The sequence below is a fragment of the Ambystoma mexicanum genome, chromosome 9 (assembly GCF_040938575.1).
Source record: "Ambystoma mexicanum isolate Mex_15411 chromosome 9, UKY_AmexF1_1, whole genome shotgun sequence".
Taxonomy (NCBI): Eukaryota; Metazoa; Chordata; class Amphibia; order Caudata; family Ambystomatidae; genus Ambystoma; species Ambystoma mexicanum.
The window spans coordinates 633,212,991-633,236,667 of record NC_090931.1 but is presented as its reverse complement, the minus strand read 5'-3'; positions in this window follow the sequence as shown (position 1 = coordinate 633,236,667).

Here is a 23,677-nt window from a genome sequence, read left to right as displayed (position 1 = left end):
TTCCTTTGACACAGAAGTCGATTTAGTAATAGGATTAATCGAAGACCTCGTCATCGGTAACAGCTTCGATACAGTCGAAGGAGTCTTCGATACCGAAGGAGTTACCGATGCCGTCGAAGGAACCCTCGCCAGAGTTGGAGTACTCGACTTAAAGAGTCTTCGATTGGCCTGACGACACCTTGGACTCCGACGTCTTCGATGACGATTTTAATGGCGGATGAGTATCCAACGCCATTTTGTCGAGTAATGCCTCCGGTTTTTGCACTGGTAGCAGTTTCTTGTGAGGCGTCAGGGAGGATCCCCTCGACGACACCCTCGACGATTTTTCATCCGCTCTTTTTGTCGTAGATCTTCCCCTGTCACTTTTAGTATGGAGCAGGGACATGGCTTTCACTAGACTTCTTTGAGGGGATCTGGGCCGCACTCTCAAAGATTTTTAACATTGAGGCTCTGAAGGCCTCCCACTTCTTCAGGGAATCATGTCTGGAAGGGCAGGTGATAACCTCTTCTGAAGACGAAAGAAGAGGAAGAGGGAGATCGTGTCGTCTTTTCTTCGACTTTTTTGAAGAAGAGGACTTCCTATATCTACTCCTCGACATAGATTTCTTCGATTTGTGACGTCTTTCACTAGACTCAGCCAAGCCTTTCTTTCTTCTTGAAGAAGACTTTGTGGACTCCTCCCCCAATATCAGTTTACCCCTACGTTCCGTTATAGCTTTATTGGTCATCCCCTGACAGGAACCGCACTAGTCTATCCGATGGACGGGACCAAAGCACCAGAGGCAATTTCGATGGGGATCTGTTATCAACATCTTCTTCCCGCATTTCTGACATTTCTTGAAGCCAGTTTTTGGCGTGGAAGGGTTCGATGACGAAGATATTAACGAGAACTGATGCCCCGTTTTCTTGGTACGAAGCGAAAGCTATCGGAAAAACGGAACTGAGGCCAACGGACACGGCTCGAGCCATTTATACTGTGGATGACATTGACGCTCGAATACTGCCGAGGGACATCGACGCCGCAGACTCGAGCAGAGCGCCCTCTGATGGAGAGAAAAAGTTTTTCCGAAGCAGCAAAGCTGAAGGTAAGGATATATCTAAGATGAGGAATACGTGAGAGGACACAATCCATTCAAAATATATTTATTATATTTAAACCAGAATCACTTTCAATACTTCAGACGATTACTATAGAATACTTAGGAATACTAGATAATAGACTTCAAAAGGACACTTTTGGGGTTGTTTTCGGTAACATTTGTAGCAACGTTAGAAAGGGAAAAGACAAGGTTATCGTATTATCGGTTATTGCGCACTCATGCGGTTTTCAACTGGTCATTTCAGTAATTCATTTACTCTGCAAACACATATAGAAAGGGCACTTAAATGGAGGATTCTAGAGACAGTTTCTTCGGCTGGCAAGTCTTTCAAGTCCAAAAACGCAACCTTAGCTAGAGGCAGTACGGAGAGGGCATGAAGTCTTGACAAACAGCGAATTATGAAGAATTCCTGCAGATTTCTTCAAGTGTCTAAAGTTATTGAAGCAGCAAGTTAGCAACTAACAAAGGAGACCTAAAAACAGACTTGAGAAGGGGACACAAGCAGCAGCTTGTGTCGGAGATAAGAGGGGTTGGCCCTGGACACCTCTACGTGCACTCCAACGCTCTGGAGCGACTTCATGAAATCAAGTAAGCAATACCTTTTTCCCACAGTAACTTTGGTTTGAAGAAAGTGTTTGTGTTGGCTTCTCCACAATGTGGCAGCTCTGGACCTGACCTCCGGATTCCTTGGTCTGATGACGAAAGGCAGGACAATGGACGGTGTCTCTCAGCAGCAGTCTTGAGGGAGGACCTGTAGCACGAATTTCAGCAACTTCATGGCTCACTCAGCGGTTTTGGCACCTTTTCAGTAGCACCAGTAAAGGACACAGATTGCCCGGTCAATCTTCTGCGCTTCCTGCAGTCCCACACTCTGGTGAGGGGGATTGGCCAAGTTGGATCAGCTCTCTGGAGCGTGCTTATGGGTTCAGTAAAGATTTGGACAGATTCAGCCTATCCACAATAATGCACTCAAAATGGGCAGCAGGTCTCCTGGTATTGGGGTTCCGTAGCTAAGGAAGCTCCCAGGACCGCGGGAGATGGCTCATTTCAAAGTTTGACTCGGAACTGGTTGTTCAGGACAGCAGTGGTCGCTTCACGATATTGCTAAGGTGCCTCCGGCGTCTCTGGTCATCTTAGTTTACTTCCGTTTCCTGTGGTAGACTTGCTTTACACTCCAGAAGCCTCACTTTTTATACAGTTCCAGCACACACTCCTCTGCAATCTCCCTCAGCATTTTACAGAAAGGGGCGTTTGACTGTCCAATCAGGATAGCCAAACCCCCTGCGGGAGCTGGACCTATTCAGGCACTCTGGCAGACAAAGGACAGGGGCTGGATACTTCCTGCCTGCCCAGACAATCTGAAGCCTAGGAGGGGATACCTACTGGATCCTGTCAAAAGCAAAACACACGCACAGACCCTCCCCCTCCCAGATTGGTAGAAGGGCTAACCAAGAACAACCATGCTAGTAATGGCGAGAAAAGAAGGGAGGCCCCAAGTTTGCACTTGGGTGCCCCCATTTTGCATTACCGAGACTAGGGACATAGCCTGTGGTATAAAAACTACACAATAGTTGGTAGAACACGTCCACTGCCACCAGCCATAACTAGGTGATTGTCTAGGTGACTAGAAACTCACAGGAACAGAGAGAAAGGGGATACTAGGTATCCCTTTGGCACTCCACTGAAGGTTGTGTGTGCCAATCTCTCAGACTATAGAGTTTTGGGAGAGACACTAGAACTGTAGCTATTTAAGGATATAGAAACAATCTTAAAGGAGGACCCGAAGGGGTCCCGTCCCCCAGCAGCTTTGCTGGATTTTTGGGGTTTATTTCTTTCCCCTGCTAAGAGTGAGACTCTTTTCCTCCCACTCTTAGACATGATTTGAGGTGTTCCTTTGACTTTGTATGTGTTTTATGGGCTATGGAGTCCTTTATCCCATAGGGCTTCATGTGTTTTTGATATGTGGGTTACACAGCACCCTCCGTGCCGTAACCCAGGGGTGTCGTAGCGACCCCCAAACAGACTCCACACCCTGGGACCGACTACTGTCTCCTAGGGCATGTAAAGTCACCATTGGCTTTACTAGTCTTAAATTGTGAACAGAAACAGTACAAACCATCATATTGTGGACGTACTGGTCGGGGCAATTCGATTGCCCCTGGGTCTGTTGTTCGAGGGGGCACAGTCTAGTCCCCCCCGACTGAGTTTTGGCTGGTGGCAGTGGATACTACTTTTTATATTCAACCGCAAATATATTTCTATGGAATTTTCCCATTGTTCGAAAAATTCACCGGTTGGTATTTTTTGCCGAAACTTGGTTCCAAAATGCCATTTGTGTTCGCTTCTGTGACTCCAACCCAAGTCGAGCCCTTTATTCCACTTTTTGGCGGGCTTCTCCACAGAAACCTCCAAAAGTGGTGCCACTCTGTCTGGGTACCACAGGGAGTGTGGGAGGGGGTTTAGGCACCCTGGACTGAGTTGCCTCGGCAACTCAAGTCGCACTCTTGTGTGATTGGCCCAAGTGGTGAGCTGCCCGGCTCACCACTTAGCATGTTTGAGTGACAGGCTGAATGAATGGGGGTTTTCTGCATAAAAGCAGGGCTTTGGGGACTGGAACTTCAGAAGTCGCCACCTAAAGAATCCGAGGAGGGAGAAGCCGAGCCGACCTGCAACGACGACACCATCGGTGGAGCCCTGCTGAACCGTCTCACCACTTTTCCCGACGACAGAGGAGATCTCCAGCCCGGAGAGTCTTCTTCCTTTGACTGGTGGGGATAACCAGTTTGCCCGTCTTTTCGCCTTCCTGGAACATCTCGTGGCCGCCTTGCCTGTGCCAAGCACCCCGGCAACCGGAATACCACAGTTTACCACTACCACGAAGAAAAGGGTAGTAGCTTGTAACCGGGAAACTCTGCGGGTGGTTTCTTGTCTGGCATTGCAACGACCTTCAGCTTTCCTCCACGTCGAGACCTCCTCTTCCTCTGGACAAAACACCGACTTGCACCCGCTGCCAGGAACAACTGCCCCCGCTGGAGCGTTCTTTCCATTTTCAGGTACTGTGTCCCCCCTGGCTTCCCTTGCGACAGATCGTTCGGGGTGACAGTAAATCCTCGACTTTCTAACTTGCGTTAGCCTGGGGCCTGTTAACTAACTTTTCCTGACTTGATCTCAATCTTTTATGAACTATCTACAAAGACTCTTTGGACATAACCCCACTGTGTGATCTTGGACACATTTTGCTTGTTCTCTCTAAGAGTGGGCCTCGCATTTGAACTTCCTTGCTCTCCAGTAGACTTTGCCTAACCTGACTCAATGTGGTTCTTGAAAAGTATTGAAATTTGTGTGCTTTCATAACTTTGCCTTTTCCCTCCCTTTTTCTATAACTTAGAGTGCTATTTTATGTTAAGCGCTCACCTCTGTCTGAAAATAAGTGGTGTTTCTCATTAAGACTTGTCTAATAAGTAATCAGGGATATATATATATATATATATATATATATATATATATATATATATATATATATATATATATATATATATATATATATATATATATATATATATATATATATATATATATATATATAATAGTGACTGTGTGTTGAAATTACTTACCTCTTTTTGTGCTAGTGTAATTTACAAGTGTGTATTTAAATAATTATATACTTTTACACCAAAGCTCTGGTCAGTGTTTGCTTGTGCTACTGTATCTTTGTACCTATTGTGTATACTCTATATACTGCCTAACTCATCTTGAAAGAAGTCTGACTGCGCAGCCACAGCTACCAGGTAAATCTGGGTGGTACAGACTGCTACCAATTGGGTTTACTGCCAACCACCTGTAGTCCTAAATCTTTTGCAGTGGTCCCTAAGGGAACTGCACAGGTTTATGCCTAAAAGTGTGCTGCAGTAGAAAAACACAGATGCCTTTAAGACTATGGAGCAGACAGGATCCATAGCACCAGTGAATACAAAGAATAGAGTTCCAAAATATAGAACCCACAAGAATGCATGAGTGGAAAAAAGCTCCACTCATTGAGGATTGAAAGAAAAAGGTCCAGATGTCCAACAAAAAGTGCTGGGGGTCTCGCTAGGAGAGGGGATGAAGCACGAAAATGATAAATCTCCCTAACACCTGGTGCATACAAAATTAGTGCAAAAAGTTCTTGCTCATCTTAGCCCGAGTTCCACTGAGCTGAAAAGCAGCTGTAATTGTATATTACACCAAAAAGGTCTTACTCACCTGGTATAACTGTGTGTTATCACACATGTAATAGAGGTATGTACTGTTCCTTGAATCTGTGTTGCACTATTCAGAAAAAAATATTTGCAAGTTGGTTGACTATACGATTTTATTGTTGAAAGTAATCAGAAAGAAATCTATGTTTTTATCCCCCTAGAAATACTGTTAGATGTTTTAAATAAGGTCTGTGCTTTGATCTGTGTATTTAAAGCATAGTGTGTATTGATAATGTGTTTATATGCGTTATGATCATACTTACTTACCCAAGAATCTCTTGGTCTGCTTGTATATATATAAAAAAAAAGATAAGCCTGGTTGCTCTGTCCAGGCTACCATGAACTCAGGCGGTACAGCTTTATAGTAAGAGTGGAGTCTTGTACTGTCTCAGTTGAATGGTTTTACTAAGTCCTCTGCACTTCAGAAAAACTGTCCTAACATGGGTTAAAAGCACTACAGCCAAAATGGGGGCTTAAAAAGAACCACAGTCCCAGAGGCCATATGGGCTACCATGGGACCATATGGTCCAAGAGCATTGCAGTTGTATAGGGACTTCAGAAAAATACCTTCTGGTATCAGAAACAGGCCAGAGATGCAAAAAGAAAAAAAAGGTGAAAAAACCAAAAAGGGGTTTCTAAAAAGAATCAATAGCATCCCCAAAAAGGAAATTCTGCCTTGACAGTGAAACATCTCACATAAATTTGCGGTCAGAATGTCACTATACGCCTTGTAGAATACACGCCCCAAGTAGTCCAGCTGTGGCCCTTGACTGATCAGAGATTGTGAATGGCCCCCCTCCATTTCTGAGATGTGCTCTTCAAGCAACACACTGGCCACTGCCGGGATTTGAGGCAGGTTCATCCTGTTCTGATAAACTGCCCCCGACCTCTGGGCACACAGGGCTGGCCTGCATATAGTTTCTAGAAAAACCTTGAAATATCTTAACAAGGTTGCCATTGTACCTCTTGAGTTTGCATTGGGTGTTCTCTCAATATTGGTATCTCCCTTTCCTGCCTAAACCAACCTGACACCATGTGGTTCCTCGTGTTTTCCATTGGAGGATACGGGTCAACTTTTCAAACTTTACTTGCCCCTTACAGGCTCTACATTCACCCTAACTGTGAATTACCCAACAGATCGCAATACACCTCCCCCCCTCCGGACTTTGAGATGTCTAACCAGTCCTAGCTAAACATTCTTGGTAAGCCGCAAACAGTTTACAGCATCAGTTTTAGTACTTGGCTGCCCCCAAATCTGGGGTCATTTACAGCATCCTAACCACCATCCTCCCTTCTCCTTCGCTGTTTACCCTGTCCTATACGTTATATATTACCTCACCACTCCTACACACACACTCACCTTTGTTTACCAACCCCACTCCTCTTCTGCCCGATGCAATAATTCTATCAAACTTGCCATTATGCACGCACTTGGGATGACACACATATGGGGGATACATACCAAATTAATTGTACTTGGTAATGTGATTAGCTTTGAAAATGACCAAGGTCGAAACATGTGTCAGCGAATCCTAATAAACACATGTTAAAACTCAGCAATCTAGATCTCGTAAGCTTTTTGGAGAGAATTCTCTTCAGACGTCTTCACAGTGTCTAGCACGAATGTGGCAGGGCTCAAAATCACACCTTACATGATAGCAGTGCCCAGCAAAGGCCAATCTAAAACCTATACACTAGCCAAAGCTGCTGGATCTACCAATACTTTCTTTTTTATTTGTTTTTAGACTATCCTTTATTACATTTTCCAAATAATAAACAACATTGGACATACAGCTCTCACCAGTTTACATCGGTATCTACTTCGACCACTCACAAAGCAAACAACTCATAACTTCAACTGTAATATTATACCCTTACTTTGGTATTTCTTCTCAGTTCACTGAGTGACATCTCTTTGCGATCACCTCTCTTTCTGTCCACTTCCCTTAACCCCGATCATCCCTCCCCAGTATCCCCTTTTGCCCCTAAGGTCCCACCTCCCCCACCCCCATTACACCAACTCCCTAGAAGCGATCAAGCTCATTACAGGCTCGCATTCTTAAAGCAGTCCCACTCTGTTCCCACCTACTCAGTCTCCTTATCTATCTCCTTCTGTTCTTCGTCTCCCAGATACCTTCTTTGGAATGATAGCCAGCCCTGCCCTAAAGTTTTTGTCCATTCCTGTAATAGTGCTGTGTTAGGTAAGATTTTCACAGAACTGGTAAATCCTCCTGACCCGGGTCAACCCCAGAACTTTTTGCTTTACTAGTGGAATATGTTTCCTTAATACCTCAGTGAGTGGGAACCTTTTTCCACCCTCACATAATCTTCAACTCTTTTTATGGGTGTCAGTTTTCTGACTCCCCATAGTGTCTTTTTAAAGTTAACCTCTTTAACACCTTATTGGCAATAAGTGCCTGTTGTTGCTGGGTTGCCCTAGGGGTTCCCCTTTTAACTTTATTTTGCTAACCTTGAGTACTACAGTTCCCAAGGGTATAAAGCATCTTTGGATCCCTTTTACATTTTATTCTGTGAAGCCAGCACACCCCACCTTATGTGGAGTGCTGGGGGGATACAATGTATCCCCTTTCACAATAAAAGTAACAATTCTGTTACAGGGACAAGCTTACCTTCAATGGCTGGTGGCAGTGATTCCTTGTATTGATTTGGTGCACCTTTATCACGGCCGTGTACACAGCTGCAGTAAAGGCACCTAAGTGTGCTTATTTTAACAAAATGGCCTGGGTCTTCTTTTTTCAACATTTTAGTGTTTCTAGTCCTTTCTTGTTCCTTCCCCTCACATCCAGGGTGGGAAATTCCTTTGTGTGATTTTTTATCTTCGGCGGGAGTCCCCTGGACTCCCTGTGCAGGCTCCAGTCTGTCTGAGGGCAGGAAGCGAGGGAGGAGTCCAAAACTCTGCAGCCCTTTGTCTTCTGCCGTGCCTGAGTGAGGGCAAATCCCAGTGGGGGGCTGGCTGTCCCAATTGGACAACCACACCGCCCCTTCTTGTAAAATGCAGGGAGAGAATGCAGAAGTTAGGTTGTAATTCCTGATAAATATTGCGAACCTGGAAGCTGAAGAAAAGTCGACCACTGGAACTGAAACCAAAGATGATGGGGGCTGAGACTATTTCCAGAGACAGGAGAGCCTGCTGTGTAACCTGAGCCTGCTGTAGTCCTTCCTTCCAATAGACCTGGGGACTCTAACCCAGAGCCTGCTGTGTAACCTGAGCCTGCTGTAGTCCTTCCTTCCAATACACCTGGGGACTCTAACCCAGAGCCTGGTGAGTCCCACTAGACTCAAGGCCTGCATTTTGAGCCATCCCACACGTTGCTGCGACCTTGCGTTGCTGCAATATCCCAATACCCTGGGACCTCTAGCCACTGTGCAGCGCACGGTCTTCCCAATTCTGAATCTAGCTGAAACTTTGTGAGCATCCTGGTGGATCTCCAGAGTCCGAAAAGTCCAGTTAGAGTGCTGGACCTTTTGAACGATGAGAATTCAACTGCGATTTTCTGTCTTCTTCTGTGCTCCTTGAAAAGACGCCAAATCCGCAGAACCGCATTCAGCCACGAGGAAAACCTTCCCTAGAGCCTACTTCATCGATCCCTGCTGCAAAGTACCTTCTGAGATCTTATTTTCAGTCACCAGGACAAGGAATCCACTGACCGGGTATTTGGCTGCAGACCCTGAAGTTCTCCTGCTGCAAAATCATCTTCAAAGCGGAGGTACTGTGTTGGCTTGTGTATGTACTTACCTTAAGCCCATTAGGATTTCTGTGTAGCTGTGGGGTGTTCTCTGTAATGGGGAGGCCTGTCATCCAGTGCACCCAGTCCCACTGCTAGAATACTGCTAGGGTGTCTTCTGTGAAGCCCCTGTACCCTCTTCTAACTCTAAAGTAAAGTACTCACCTGTTTGCCCAGTCGTCCTAAGGAACTCTGACTTTTGCTACTTACGAACCTTTCCTGGCACTGCCTGTTGGACCCTAGATCATAGTGACCCCCCTTCTGCCAATGAGAACACTCATGCTCCAAGAATAAGGGAAAGACTTTTAAGGGATTGGGACTTTTGCCTAGAAGAGCAAATAAGTGTTTAAAAGTTACTTACTTGCAAAGAGTTAGTTGGTAATTGTAACTCTAAGAGAGAACAGTTACAAATGTTCTTACTTATCTTGGATGTGTGATGCACTATTCTCAAAAGTATGGTCAACATCTTTTCTTTCCTTAGAAACCGTTTTGCCATTCTAATAGACAGTAGATGTGAAGGTATATTACTCTCCTGTGATTAGGTTGTGCCTCTTCCCAAAAGTAATGTGTTGGTTTCACCAGATTATTCCTGCAGGATAATTGTATGAGTGTCCCCCAACTAGGTCTTGCTTCCCCCTACTTGCTGCTAGCCTGTCCAGAATAAGTCTGTATTAGGTTGTTGCCTACCTAGAATAACTGAGTCATTTAGGAAAGTGTAACATTGGGTTTTACTTTCCCTGTGCCATCTAACGCAGAGTATGTGGTTCTAACTGTCCCTGATAAGTCATACTTCGGTTATCCTTATAGCTGGGAAAGATCTGATCTGGACTGCGTGTGAGATATAAAAAGTATATGGGTTTTACTTACCTTGAGGTAGCTGTGTACCATCCCAAAAGATAAATTACGAGTTAGTGCTTATCTCAATCTGTGTTTCACTGATCTCAGCCCCTGTAATTGAATATTACATCCTTAGGTTTTACTCACCTAGTATAACTGTATTATCACACAAATTAGTTATAGGTTTTTACTGCACCTGGAATAAGTGTTCCACTATTCACAAAAAGTATATTGCCCAGTTGACTGATTATGTGATTTGTACTGAGAGTCACTGTACAACTGGTAGGGTCTACTGCCCTTGCATTACTGAATGCAATTGTGAAAGTATCCATTGGTTTTTACTCCCCAAGAATAGGTGTGACCTATACTGAATATGTATGAAAAGGTTTGGACTTCCCTAGAACTACTGTTGGGGGTTCTAAATTAAGTTTATACTTTAGTCTGTGTACCTTCAAGTACAGTGTTGTGTTTTGATAATTGTGATTACATATACTGTGTGATAGTACTTACCCTAGATTTATCTGGGCCTACTTGTATTTAAATAAATCACTGATTCGTACATACATAGTGTTTCATTGTTTCTTTGGACCATTTGTATTAAAATTTAATTTGTACTAATTCTACAGCCCTCTCTCCCCCCTAAAATAAGCCTGGCTGCTTAGTCTATGCTACCATGTACTCAGGTGGTACAGCCTTATACTAAGAGTGGAGTCTTGTACTGCCTCAGTTGAATGGTTTTGATGAAGTTGGTAGCACTTCAGAAAAACTGTCCTCACAAGCCGTAATAGATTCCATCTGGAAAATATTCTTTGCTTTCCCTACCCATTCCCTATACGTGGGTACCCTGGGTCTTTTCCAGTCTGTTGTGATACAGGCTCTTGCCACAAGCAATACATGCCTCGGCATGTGTGTAGTGGTTTCTGGGAACTCTTCTTCTTCCATACCAAATGGCACCATCATCGGAGATAGACCTTTATCTACCCCATCCACTTGCCTTGTCCAACCCGGGACCTCCTTCCAATACGTCTGGACCGCAGGACATTCACCCCACAGATGCTAGTATGTCCCTCTTTCACCACAGCCCCTCCTCCAACAGTCTGGTTGAATCCCTGGACACATGTTTGCTAGCCTCTGGGGTGCAAATTGCCTCCTAGTCAATAGTCTGTAATTATGCAATTCATACTGCATGGATATCAGTGGTTTCCAAGCCCCTCCACAGGGGACACAGACAAGACAGGGGGCACAGACAAGACAGGGGGCACAGACAAGACAGGGGGCACAGACAAGCTCTTTGTCCATGTGCCTCTCCCACTTCATGGAGATCTTACAGGCTTCTCACTATTAGGGTGCCATACATGTTGGATATCAGCCCCTTTGATGTTAATTGCGTAGCAAACACCCTTTCAAAATTGGTCTGAGGTCTATCCACGAAACCTCCCTGCGCCTTGGCCTTCCCCGGCTTCTCTCACAGCTTCCCTAGGTTAGCCGATATCCTCGTCGAGGAGGAGTGATGAATTGAGATGGAGGTCGATGAAGATGAGCGCCTCCTGCCTGTCGTGGGACAAGCTTGCGCAGAGACCGACGGAAACTGACTTGGCCTTGTCTTGGGCCCCCACAGATGGAGCAGCCTCAAAGGACTTAGAAAGCCTGCTCCTCGGACTGGCTTGTCCTGGGTGAGGCATGCCCCTGCTTGCCGAACTAGGTAGAGGCCTTGGCGTTGAGCCAGGCCGCCAACCTACTGTAATGATCCTTTGACGGTGTGCTTGGAGAAACCAAGGCAGAACTCACAATCCGCTTCCCTGTTGTCCAGATAGAGACACTAGAGGCACTGGAGTGTTTGTCCTCCACAAATAAGTTCCTTAATCCACAGCTGGAGCAGAGCTTGAAGACGATCCTCCCTCCTTCTCCTCTGACATGTTTGGGTGTGGGGTGTACGCCCGATGGCCTTCTGGAATCTTCAATGATCGACGATTGATGCCCTTGAGGGGCATTGAAAGAAGCCGACAAACGGATCCCCGCTTGCCGGGCAAGGAAGAAAGAGCATGCGGGCTCTATTTGACAAAAAAGGGAACTTTATCAGAAAAAGCGCGAAAACGTAGAAAAGCTCAGAGCAAAACACAAGGACTTCCAACACTAGAATGTGCAGTAAAAATCTGAAGATGGCTGCCAGAGGACAGTCATTGGCTGGGGGCAGTATGACCCAGAGCTCAGTGATTGGTTTATAGGAGAAAGACAGTTTGTAAGTGAAAGTGAAACTTTTTTCTTTTACAGAGGATTCCCGGCCTGACAATGGGGAATATTCATGAGCATGTGAATCCATGCAAGGCACCATGCTGGAGAATGTGGTTTCTTGTTTACCCCAGAATAGGTTTAAAGTTTTATGCTGAAGAAATATAATGAAGCTGTTACGTTATGTTGGAAGTTACCACTGAAGCAATTTCTGTTCTTGTTGTTGAAGATGTAGACGGGCAGGCGAGTAAAACCCACAGGGCAAGAGGCATTGCCCAAAAGAGCCTGACAGAGACAAAAGCCAGGTAGTAGTTGATGCAAGCGCTGAGCTGTGGTTCGAACAAACAACTCATTGATTTATGCCCTGTGAAAACTTGAAGAAAAGAACAAGTTACTTACCAACTGGTAACATTCTTTCGATTGGATGTTCCTCCAACGTATTCCACATCTTTGACATGTAATGTCCACAGCTGTGTACTTCGGAAACTTTTTTGGCAGAGGGCGTCCTGCGTCAATGGCATCAGGTCGATATCCCTCGAAGGCCTCCGTCGAGGTCGGCCTCACCGTATGTTATAAATAGGACGCATGGCACTCGTAGCCTCAGTTTATGTTTTTACCCCATAACGTGTGACATGCACATATCCAATGCCTGCTTGACTGCACATAGCCTTGCGGAAATGTAAGCTGCAATCGCATAGGAAATTCTCCAGAGGGGCAAGCTGGGAGGGCGATGTGGAATACATTGGATGTTCCTCCAATCGAAAGAACGTTAACAGTTGGTAAGTAACTTGTTCTTCGAATGGATTGTGTCCTCCAACGTATTCCACATCTTTGACAGACTCCCAAAGCAATACAAGAAAATGGAGGAGGGAAAAGAATTTAGGGTACCCAATCAGATGGCAGAATAAAGAACCGCCTTACCAAAGGCCATATCTTGACCATGGAGTGTATCCAGGGAGTAATGTTTAACAAAGGTGTGGATAGAAGCCCATGTCGCTGCGTCACAAATATTCCTAATAAAAACACCCCGCTGCAGGGCTGTGGAAGTAGCCACGCCCCTAGTGGAATGAGCTTGCAACCCTTCAGGAGGGCCCTTGCCCACCAAACGGTAACATTCAGTAATGGTGAGGACATTCCACCTGGACAAGGTCTGTTTTTGTAACAGCCTGGCCCAATCGGTGACCAGCATTCCCCACAAAGAGTTGATCATCCACTCTGAACCTGGACATCCTAGAAATATAAAAGCTCAGAGTTCTCCTAGGGTACAACCTGGTCCTTACCAGGAGGAGGCGGATAGAAAGAAGGAAGAATCACTTTCTGGCTCAAATGAAATTCCGACACCACCTTAGGTAGAAAGGATGGACGTACCCTCAGTACAACCCTATCCTTGTGGAACACAGTAAAGGGCGGCTTAGATGAAAGTACCTGCAATTCAGTCACACTGTGAGCGGAAGTAACCAGAACCAAGAACGCGGTCTTAAAAGACAATAATCTCAAAGGGCAAGAGTGCAAAGGTTCAAACAGAGCACCGATGAGGAATTTCAAAACCAAATTCAGATCCCAAATCGGCACCTGGAAGGGGGACGACGGGAACACATTAGTGAGCCCTTTCAGAAATTGGGAAATCAAAAGAATCATGTAAGAACATTCTTCAGACGAGCGCTTGAAGATAGACAGCGCCACCAGGTCACCCTTAATGGTACCCACGTGAAGGCCCCTGTGGGCCAGAGAAAGCAAAAAAGACAAAACCATGGGAATGGAACACTGAAAAGGATCAACATTTTGTTGATCTGCACCAGTCGCAAAACTTACACCAATGGCAATGGTACAGGGATTATGTTGCTGGCCTCCTGGCCGAAAGCAACACCTCCATCACGTCATCCGGGAGCTCCCAATCCTTATACCTCAACCTTTCAGATGCCAAGCGTGAAGGTGGAGAGTCCCGACCTCTGGAAGGAGAACCTGTCCGACCCTGACCCCACCCCCCCCCCCACAACCCCCCTCTCTCCCTCCCCACGCGCAAGAGCAGATCCTCTCAGTAGGGAAGGCGCCGTGGAGGGCAGATGGACATTTCTAGAAGGTCCGGGTACCACGCTCACCTGGCCCAATCCGGAGCAATGAGGTCCATGTGGGATCCGAACCTCCGTAACATCCTTAACACTTTAGGAATGAGTGGGAATGGAGGAAACGCATACAGCAGTGGGAATGACCAATCCACTACAAATGCGTCTCCTAAGGCTCCTCTCAGAGGAAATACCCTTGAGCAGAACCTCTAGCACTTCCGGTTGGCACTGGTGGCGAAGAGATACACCTGTGGGGTTCCCCAAAAGGCGAAGATCTCCAGAAGGACTTCCTGAGCTAACTCCCACTCGTGAGAGATCTTGCTCTGCCTGCTCAGAGCGTCTGCTGCCGCATTGTCCTCTCCGGCCAGATGAACTGCCGAGAGCAAAATTCCCTGCTGGATTGCCCGGAATCAGAGCTGCATTGCCTCTTTGCACAACGGGAGTGACCCTATTGTCCGTAATGATCAGGATACTCTTCCCCCCGCACAGACAGCAGAAAAGCCTTCAGGGCCAGCCTGGTGGCCCTCAGCTCTAACAGGTTGATGTGGAGTTTGGACTCCGACTGAGATCAACGACCGCTTGCAGTCAAGTCGTCGGCATGAGCTCCCCATCCTGTAAGAGAAGCGTCCGTCACGACAGTCACCTCCGGCCACGGGTGCCAAAACTGCTCCCCCTTCACCAGGTTCCCTTTGTTGGCCCACCACAGAAGATCCTGGGAGACCGAGATTGGAATCTGAACAGGATCCAACATCTTGCCTGAGAACTGTGACCACTGCATCTTGAAGACCCAATGCAGGGATCTCATCCTCAGCCGGGCCTCTGGCACCAGAAAAATGCAGGATGGCATGAGACAGAGCAACCGCAATAATTTGAAAGCCGGGAGACTCAGGGCATGTTGCAACTTGTCCACCATCAGCACAACGTGATGAGCCCTTACCTTGGGAGGCGAGCACTTCCCCAAGGACGTGTCCAAAACAGCCCCGATGTACTGGAGCTGTTGAGAAGATGTCAGATGCGACTTCTTGAAATTGAGGGAGAAGCCCAGCTTGTGGAGGGAACGGCAGGTGAGACCGAGGTGTTCCACTGCTTGCTCGGGAGAGCGCGCACGAATCAGCCAGTTGTCTAGGTAGGGATAGACGTGAATTCCCCCCTCGCCTGAGATACGCTGCAACCACCACAATTAGCTTGGTGAAGACCCTCGGAGTGGAGGTCAATCCGAATGGCAGGACCCGAAACTGAAAGTGCGAGTCGCCAGCCGCAAACCTCAGGTACTTCCTGTGCTTGGGATGAATCGGCACATGGAAATAAGCATCCTGAAGGTCCAGAGACGCCAATCAATCCTGCAGTTGAAGGGCCTGGAGGACTTGAGAAAGAGTGACCATCTTGAACTTGTCCTTCCTGAGAAGTTTGTTCAACCAACGCAAATCCAGGATGGGTCTCAATCCTCTGTCTTTCTTTGGAATAAAAAAATATGGGGGAATACCATCCCTTGTTCCTCTCCGCTACAGGCACCAGTTCTATAGCGCCTTTCTCCAGCAGGATCAGGATCTCCTGCACAATGAGCGGATCTGGAAGCTTCAAAGAGAGATTCCCCGGTTGATTGTTCGGAGGCCGCTGGTGGAAGGGAAGGCAGCAGCCGTGGGCTATTGTATCCAGAACCCACGCATCCCAAGTAATAGCTCGCCATTCTTCGAGATGCTGAGACAGTCTGCCCCCAACCGGCGAACCATGGGACATGGCCTCATGGCTGTTTTGGAGCAGCTGCGGAAGCGCCTGAAGGCAAAGCGGCAGCTGCCTGAGCGGTTTTGGCACCCCTATTTCCCCGACCACCATGGGTACATTCATGCTGACCCCTTTGACTGGCGGCTTCTCTCGTTCTACCAAAGGAGAAGTAGTAATGAAAAGAACCTCCCCTCCACTGTTGTCCCCTAGGACGAAAAGGCGGAGGATGACGCACAGCTGTGCTTAAAGATTTGGCTGCAGCTTTTGAGGTCTGCAACCTCTTAAGGCTCTCGTCAGCCTTGCTGACAAACAAATGCCATCAAAGGGCATGTTCAAAAAACAGGCTCGCACATCCGGAGCAAAACCAGACTTCCGCAACCGCGCAAATCTACGTATATCAGTGCTCGCAGCCATGGACCGGCTAACACCGTCAGCCGTGTCCAAACCCGATTGAAGGGATTCACACATGGCATACTTGCCATCTTGCACGAGAGCAAGGAACCCATCCCTGTCCTCGCCTTCGGGAATATGCTCAGCCGCAAAAGAAACAATTCCACAGAGTGTGTGAAAATCTTGCCAAGGCACAAGTGTAGTTGGCCAATTTTAGCACCATACTCCCCACAGAAAACACCTTGCATGCCCAACTGTCGAAGCCTTTGTCGTCCCTATCAGGAGGGATGGTAGGGTACACCGCCTGCATCGAGGTGACCGTAACCGCCTGAACCACCAAACTCTCGGGAGTGGGGTGAGATGAAAGGTAGCTGGGGTCACTTTTGGAAGGGCAGTATTTTTTAATTAACGATTTGTTAACTGCCGGAAGAAATTCCGGGGTCTACCAAGCAGCCGCCAGCCTTTTCTGCAAGGTCAAATGAAAAGGTAACACCGGGTCAGAGGACGGACATTTATCCAGAATATCCATCAAGTCATCCTGAACAAAAGCTTCAGGAGGAGTAGACCAACCAAGATATTCCGTGACTCTAGCCATCAATCTCCTGTAGGACGACTCAGCATGAGCCCTAGGCTCAGGCCTGCCAAATTCCACCTCAGGAGAAGTGTCTAAGCCACTGGCATCATGAAGAGATTGCCTTAACTCTTCCAATTGACTATCCCCAGAAAAGACAGGAGCCACATCAGGCTCAACAGGGTCAAAATCTAAATCTGACCTCTCCTCCTCCTTATTGATGTCATCCAGAGGGAGGTAGAAGTCCTGTCATGGGAGTGGCCTTCCTTGGAGGATCGACAGTACCAGGGATCTCCAACTGCAAATCCCAGCTAAAAAGCCCTGAAGCCATCGAGGGCGCCGAAGGCCTGGGCGTCGAGAGCGCTGATGGTTTCGCCATCAACAACAGCACTGACGGCTGGTACGAAGGCAAAGCTTCGGCGTCCGTATCTGACAAACATGGCGCCGACCTCAAGCCCTTAGTAGGTTTCTGCGGTCTCACTGGGGACGAGGAACGAGACCGGGAAGCATGTCTCTTGCGACCATCTTGAGCCTTGTCTGATTAGGACCTTTAAGGTTCCCGATGAGGATCGCGCCGAGGACCAGAGCCCAAAGGCGCACGAGCCACGGATCGAGACCGGTCCTTGCCGGCTTCATCAGAAGGCGCGGACGGAACTGTGCCCTGCGATTGGAAAATCACTAACATCTGCTCCCTGAAGGCAGCCCATTCCTCTACAGTCGAGGACTTTGTTGTACAAGCCACTTTCCTCGCGGCTCCATCCTCCGAGGAGGACGGGAAAGGCGACCGGTGACGACGCTTCCAAGAATACCGAGACGAGGACGAATGGCGGGAACCACTCCGGGACCGAGACACCCCTGGGACTCCTTCCGACGCAGAGGGTCGCCCCTCTAATCATCGGTGGATATACCCTTGGACTTAGATTTACAGAACTTACTAGGTTTAGAACTCCTACCTACCTGAAACTTTCCCTTACACTCCCGCAAGGCCTTAGCAGTCAGCGAATTGCATTTGGAACAGTCGTTGGTGTCGTGACTCTTACCCAAGCACCACAAACAAATGCGATGCTGGTCGGTAATCGTCATTTTAGACTTGCAGTCCCGACAAGTCTTGAGGCCAGATCGTGGAGTCGGTGGGGTAGAAGTGGAAGACATATTCATGAGGAATACACAAGGCGCTCCGAGTCTCCGAACCAAACACATTTGCGGAAAAAACTGAACTGAGGCTATGGGCACCGTGCGTCCTATCTATAACATCCGGTGACATTGCCCTCGACAGAGGCCTTCGAGGGACAGCGACACAACGCCAACGACGCAGGACACCCTCTGCGGAAAAAGTTACCGAAGTACACAGCTGTGGACATTACATGTCAAAGATGTGGAATACGTTGGAGCACACAATCCATTCGAAGTTATAATTCTTCCTGAAGGCAAGCTTGACCATCCTGACAAAGACATTTGTTGTTGCTACAAAGGGGGACCTTGTTCTTACTCCAGGAGGAGTTAGAATAGTTTGTTTTTTAATCCAATGGTGTCAGGATTCCAGGGTACAATTACACATGTTCAAAGAGACACTTTGTTAAAAAGCCTTCATTTTAAAGATTACACCATCACAGAAATATGGTTGAATGATGTATGGATGTTGATTCTGAAATTTACATCAAATTATTAAAATAACTTTCCTTAATGTTAATCTAATCAGGAAGTATCTAATTTCCCAAGCCAAGATGGTGGGTCTATTACACAACAATGATTGGATGAGAAGTGCTGTGAGGTAATGTGGCACTGTCACCAAGATTCTAAACTGCCTTTCATTCCAGTTCCCTTAGTGTGACGTAGCAGTTATAATAGCTCTAGAAAAAAGTTTACTATAGTGATTTCAAGGAACTCATTCAAGAAGAAAATATAACTGAGAAGACAAGGAGTTTTCAGGAAGAACTGATTCAGTGCTAAAGAACAATTTCCTGACAGATGAAGCAAGCTAAGTCAAATACAGGAAAATGTTAACTAAATATCAAATGTATCTTATCAATAATCAGAATCAAGAAGCTGTTTAAAATAGTTTGAATCTGACTTCTAACTATGAACTGTTATGTGCTCTTTGCTCGTGTCATTTACCGGCTGATAAATAATCACTCAGTTTAGTATTTGTGGCTTTGTTTGTTTACGGTAATGTCCGGTGAAAACATTTTGTGAAGTAGAAATAATTAATTGGTTGAGTTTATTAGTATTTACAATATTTACTTACAAAAGTATTTTGAAATTTCGCGTGCGCGTGAAATTCGTTATAGTTACTTTTGAGGAAAGGACCTATTAGCGTGAATCGTACGTCCTTTAAAATGTTTACTTCAGACTTCCTGGTTGTGACGTTTGCGGTTGCCGTGTGTGAAATTACGGGGAAGTAATTAAACCGACGGAGAACTCAATCGGTGAATTCAGTTAGTAGTAAGTTATAAGGGTGAATTGTAACTTTTCATTTAACAGGCGCAGTTAGGTTTATGCGTGTTCGTATTGGGAAAGCGGATCATCTGTGTGCGCGGACCACCTCAAGTTGCGCGGAACGTTTTTCTGGTGTGCGCGGCTCATCTCCGGAGTGCGTGGGTTTGCGTGGACCATCTTCAAAGTGCGCAGGGTGCGCGGATCATCTCAAGGTGCGCGGAACGTTTTCTTGTGTGCGCGGCTCGTCTTCAGTGTGCGCGGCTCGTCTTCAAGCCACAGTAATGTAGAAAAGACTCTTCAATTAAAGACTCATTTCTTCATTGGAGAAAAGAAATAAAACACGCTTTTCCAGAAAGTCAGCAACAGCGTGTATCACTATAACATGATTCTATAATTTAATGAACTTTCAAAGAGGAAATATGATTTAATTCTTATAGTGAATTACAACATAAAATTCATTCAAGCATTCTAGAATAGTTTTTTTTTCAAAAGATTCCCACAATTAATCAAAAAGTTTCATACCAAAAGTTGAGTAATTGAAGAAAATTAAAGATTCAGAAAAGAAGACATTTAATTATTCAAGCCTATCAGCTATCACGCATAGGCTGCAGGTATATATAAATACATTTATAATTATATTTAGTATCAAGAAAAACTATATATAAAGAAAATTAATAGCATGCTATATGTGTTTAGATTTTCACAGACATAATACTGAAGAATCAAACAATCAATACGTCAGTATTCCAGTCCAGATGGAAGACCAGTAGTCAAGAGGTCAACTTTGAATACCTGTGAAGATCTGCATTTGTTTTGTTATCCATTCCCCTTTCCCCTTGGGTTTGCCAGTTTAGTAATTATATATTATTCAAGCTTGTTGAGTTGGAACACCTGGGGGGGTCTGGTGGGCCAGCATCACTTCTGCAGGAAGATTCAAGATTGGAGTCCTGATAGATAATTGTGATATTATCTTGACACAGACATGTGTTGTTGCATCTGGGAAGAAAACCAATGCGAGACCGTTCTTACTCCAGGAGGAGTATAGGCTTAACATTTCTGGAGATACTTTCTTGAAGCAATGGAACTGTATACACAGCCTTGAAACTGTACTGTAACTTTGTGTTAAAACTGATATCCTTGGTTTTCTTTGAACTGTGGAGAAAACCCCTTGTTCAAATCTGGGGAAGGGAAATTCACCCAGGTTATGAGAAGAGACATTGAATAGATTGTGAATCAAATCGTAGGTTATGTTGTTGAATTGAATTGCCACATATTTCCTTATTGCTTTATTTGTTGTACAAGTGTGAGTGACAGATATCTTTTTGTTATTGTGTTTCCTTGAGATTACTTTAGGCAGGAAAATCCTCGTCAGGGTAGGGATAGTGAGGCATTTATCCAACCTTTATGCAACCTTTTCATTTAATAAAATGGCTAAAGTTGAAAACTCTTTACAAAGTTGTCCGTCTCACATTTCTGACCCCTCGCATACTCTATGGCAAAGATGAACAATTTGCAAATATAGTACCAGGCTTCAAACTAGATGCCAGAGCCAGCCCTATAGCTAACCGCAACACAAATTCACTTCTCTCAGATCACAGGAATTGAAGGCTCATACCTCAGCTTCCTTTCTCTCGCTGAGGAGTTGCAAAACTCTGTTCTCCTGCTGCTGTACCATTGCCTGCAACTGCTTCACATTCTGAAATCAGAAGGTTATTTGCTTAATTCACCTATACACAAGTTCACTTAATGCCACTCAGACATTTCAGTTTCAATCCAGAAAATACTCCTTCAGGCATTGCTAAACTCAACCAGCATTGGGTCTTTAAGAGCACATTTATAAGGGTAACTGTCATATCCCACCAGACCACACCACACCACACCACACCCCACCCCACCCCACTAGAACCAGCACATAGCTTCACACGTCATGCATATTGCACCTGTTTCTGTAGCTCTCCCTCACCTGCTGGCGGATGCTCAGAGCCTCACCCTGGTGCCGATTCTGCATTTTTAGGGATTCCATCTCCTCCTTGAGGTCGTCCATTTCCGAGGTGTAGCGCCCAGTTAGAGTTTGCACCTCTGTTTTTTTATCTGCCCTGTAAGGGGTGAGAAGGCATCAGAGTTAATGATCCTAGTGCTATCAAAATTCTCAAATTGTCTTCACTGCGCAAATAAAACCTTTAAAAAACGTAAAAAGTTACAGGTTTTTAATAAAACGCATGCATCAATGTATACGTTAGGGTTGACCCTTTGCCATACAGGACAGTCTGTCTATACATTATTCCCATTGAGGTCATTCAATACGTACGAATATGGAATGGCTCAGATCTAAAAGTGTGATGTTGGACAGGAAGAGGAGAGAGACCCCTTCAACACTGTCTACACTAAGGCTGAATCGGATCCAATAGAGGACTGTGTCCCAGTTACAATGGTCTTTTCCAACTGCATGAGAGGGAGGAATCTGTGCACCACAATACCCAAATGCCACACAACATCTCATAGATGAATAGTTAAAACCGATTATCGCACAAATAACCATCTCCTTGCCATCCACTCACACACTGGTTACACTAAGAGAAGGACTTGACTCACAATTCATTCTTCAGCTGGCAAATTACTTCTTTCTTGGCCTGGCAGAATTGGAATGTTGAGGCGATAAGATCTCGGATTAGGTTTTGGAGCTCTGATAGGCTGCTGGTTAGACTCTGCTCTGCTTCTATAATATGGAAAAGCAATAGAAATAATGGGAAAAGGAAATGAAAATGCGCACAATAACTGATATTTCCAAGCCAACAATATGACAGCAAGTCTGGGCATCACAACAAAACAATCTCAGTCAGAGGAAAATATTTCACCAGCATCCACATAAGCCCAACAGCCAAATATCACCAGAGACTCAACATATCCTGTGCACATGGAGGTCTCCTTACCCGTGTCCTTTTGCGCTTTCCCGTCCTTTACAATATGAATGTCCATGAATATGTGCTCCTGTGAGGTCATATGTAGTTCTCAGCATACAGTGTAATTGATTTAAAAATTAAGGTTCAGTGCAAGGGACTCTCCAGAACTACTCTTGTATTGGTAGTCCTGGTCTTCCTTCCTCTAGATTCAAGGGATGTACGCACCATAGTGCAAGAGACCAAACATTTTCTGCAGCTCCACCAAAAAAAACCTCAAGGAAATGGAAGCCTGGTTTGTCTGTGACCTTTACCTGTCCCAGATAGCACCCTTTCCTACTGCAGCCACCTGCTTCCCATACACAGTGCCTCTCTCTGTATGCCCAGATAGTGGTTCTAATTAGAGAGTGGGGGGATAAAAGGGTGGGTTTTGTGGAGGAAGGTGGACAAGGACCACAAGCCAAGAGTTACTATTGTGAGTAAAATTAAGCTACTTACTAGTTTGATTAGTTCTTCAGCACTGATATCATTTATAGATTTGAATGCTTAGTAATAAGACAAGCAAAGTGGAAGTCTACTAAATTTAAAAATGAAAAAGGTTTCAGAGAGCAATATATCTATAAACCATTAAGATATATGGGCTTTGGCTTAAGGCCCCTTTTGAATACCAGTGTAGGCGTTGCTTTATTCCAACTGCCATTGGCCTTGCTGATCAGTTAACTCCACCCCTATAACCTCACACCCAAAATTCGAAAATGGTGAGATTAATAATTAAGACAACCTACGTGGAGATCAGGTGGGAAAGAAGTGAATCTCTAAATTACAGCAATGCTGGAGGATTCAACCTACAGGTAAGTAAACGATTTCTCCAGGATTGGGTCTTTTATAGAATGCATGCTTCTAGAAGCGAGCTGCAGGATTCTTGGGGTGGGATCAAAAGATGGCTTCACTTGTAGAGGTTTTACATTTCAGCTTGGCTCACCAGAGTCTTATTTGGCATCCTTGTTCAGGCATTAGTGCATGCAGCACAAACACTTCTAGATTTTCATTTTGCTGTTCTTCAGATCCCAATTTTCTTTTTCAGGATAGGCATATTCACCGCCTTTCCTCTTGTGAAATATATGAAGCTACCCTGCCTGGCAACTACTTCCTAGCAAGCTTGTAGCAGCACCTAATAAAGTCTACTATCCATCAGGTAATGGATGACATTGCAACAATCTGATTTGTAGCTGATCCTTAAACCAAGAAAAGTTGGGATGCCCTCCTGAACTCTTTAGTCCTTGTTAGTTAAGATTTCTCCTTTAGCAACTTTCCTTCCATATTCTATGAACCCACAAACTATTTGCTTTTGAACCTGTCCTCCTGATGCTACCCTGGCCTTTTGCTCAGTTTGTCAAGGGGAAACTGATCAGTCCTTTAGGCGATCAGTACTGGGAAAAGAGTACTGG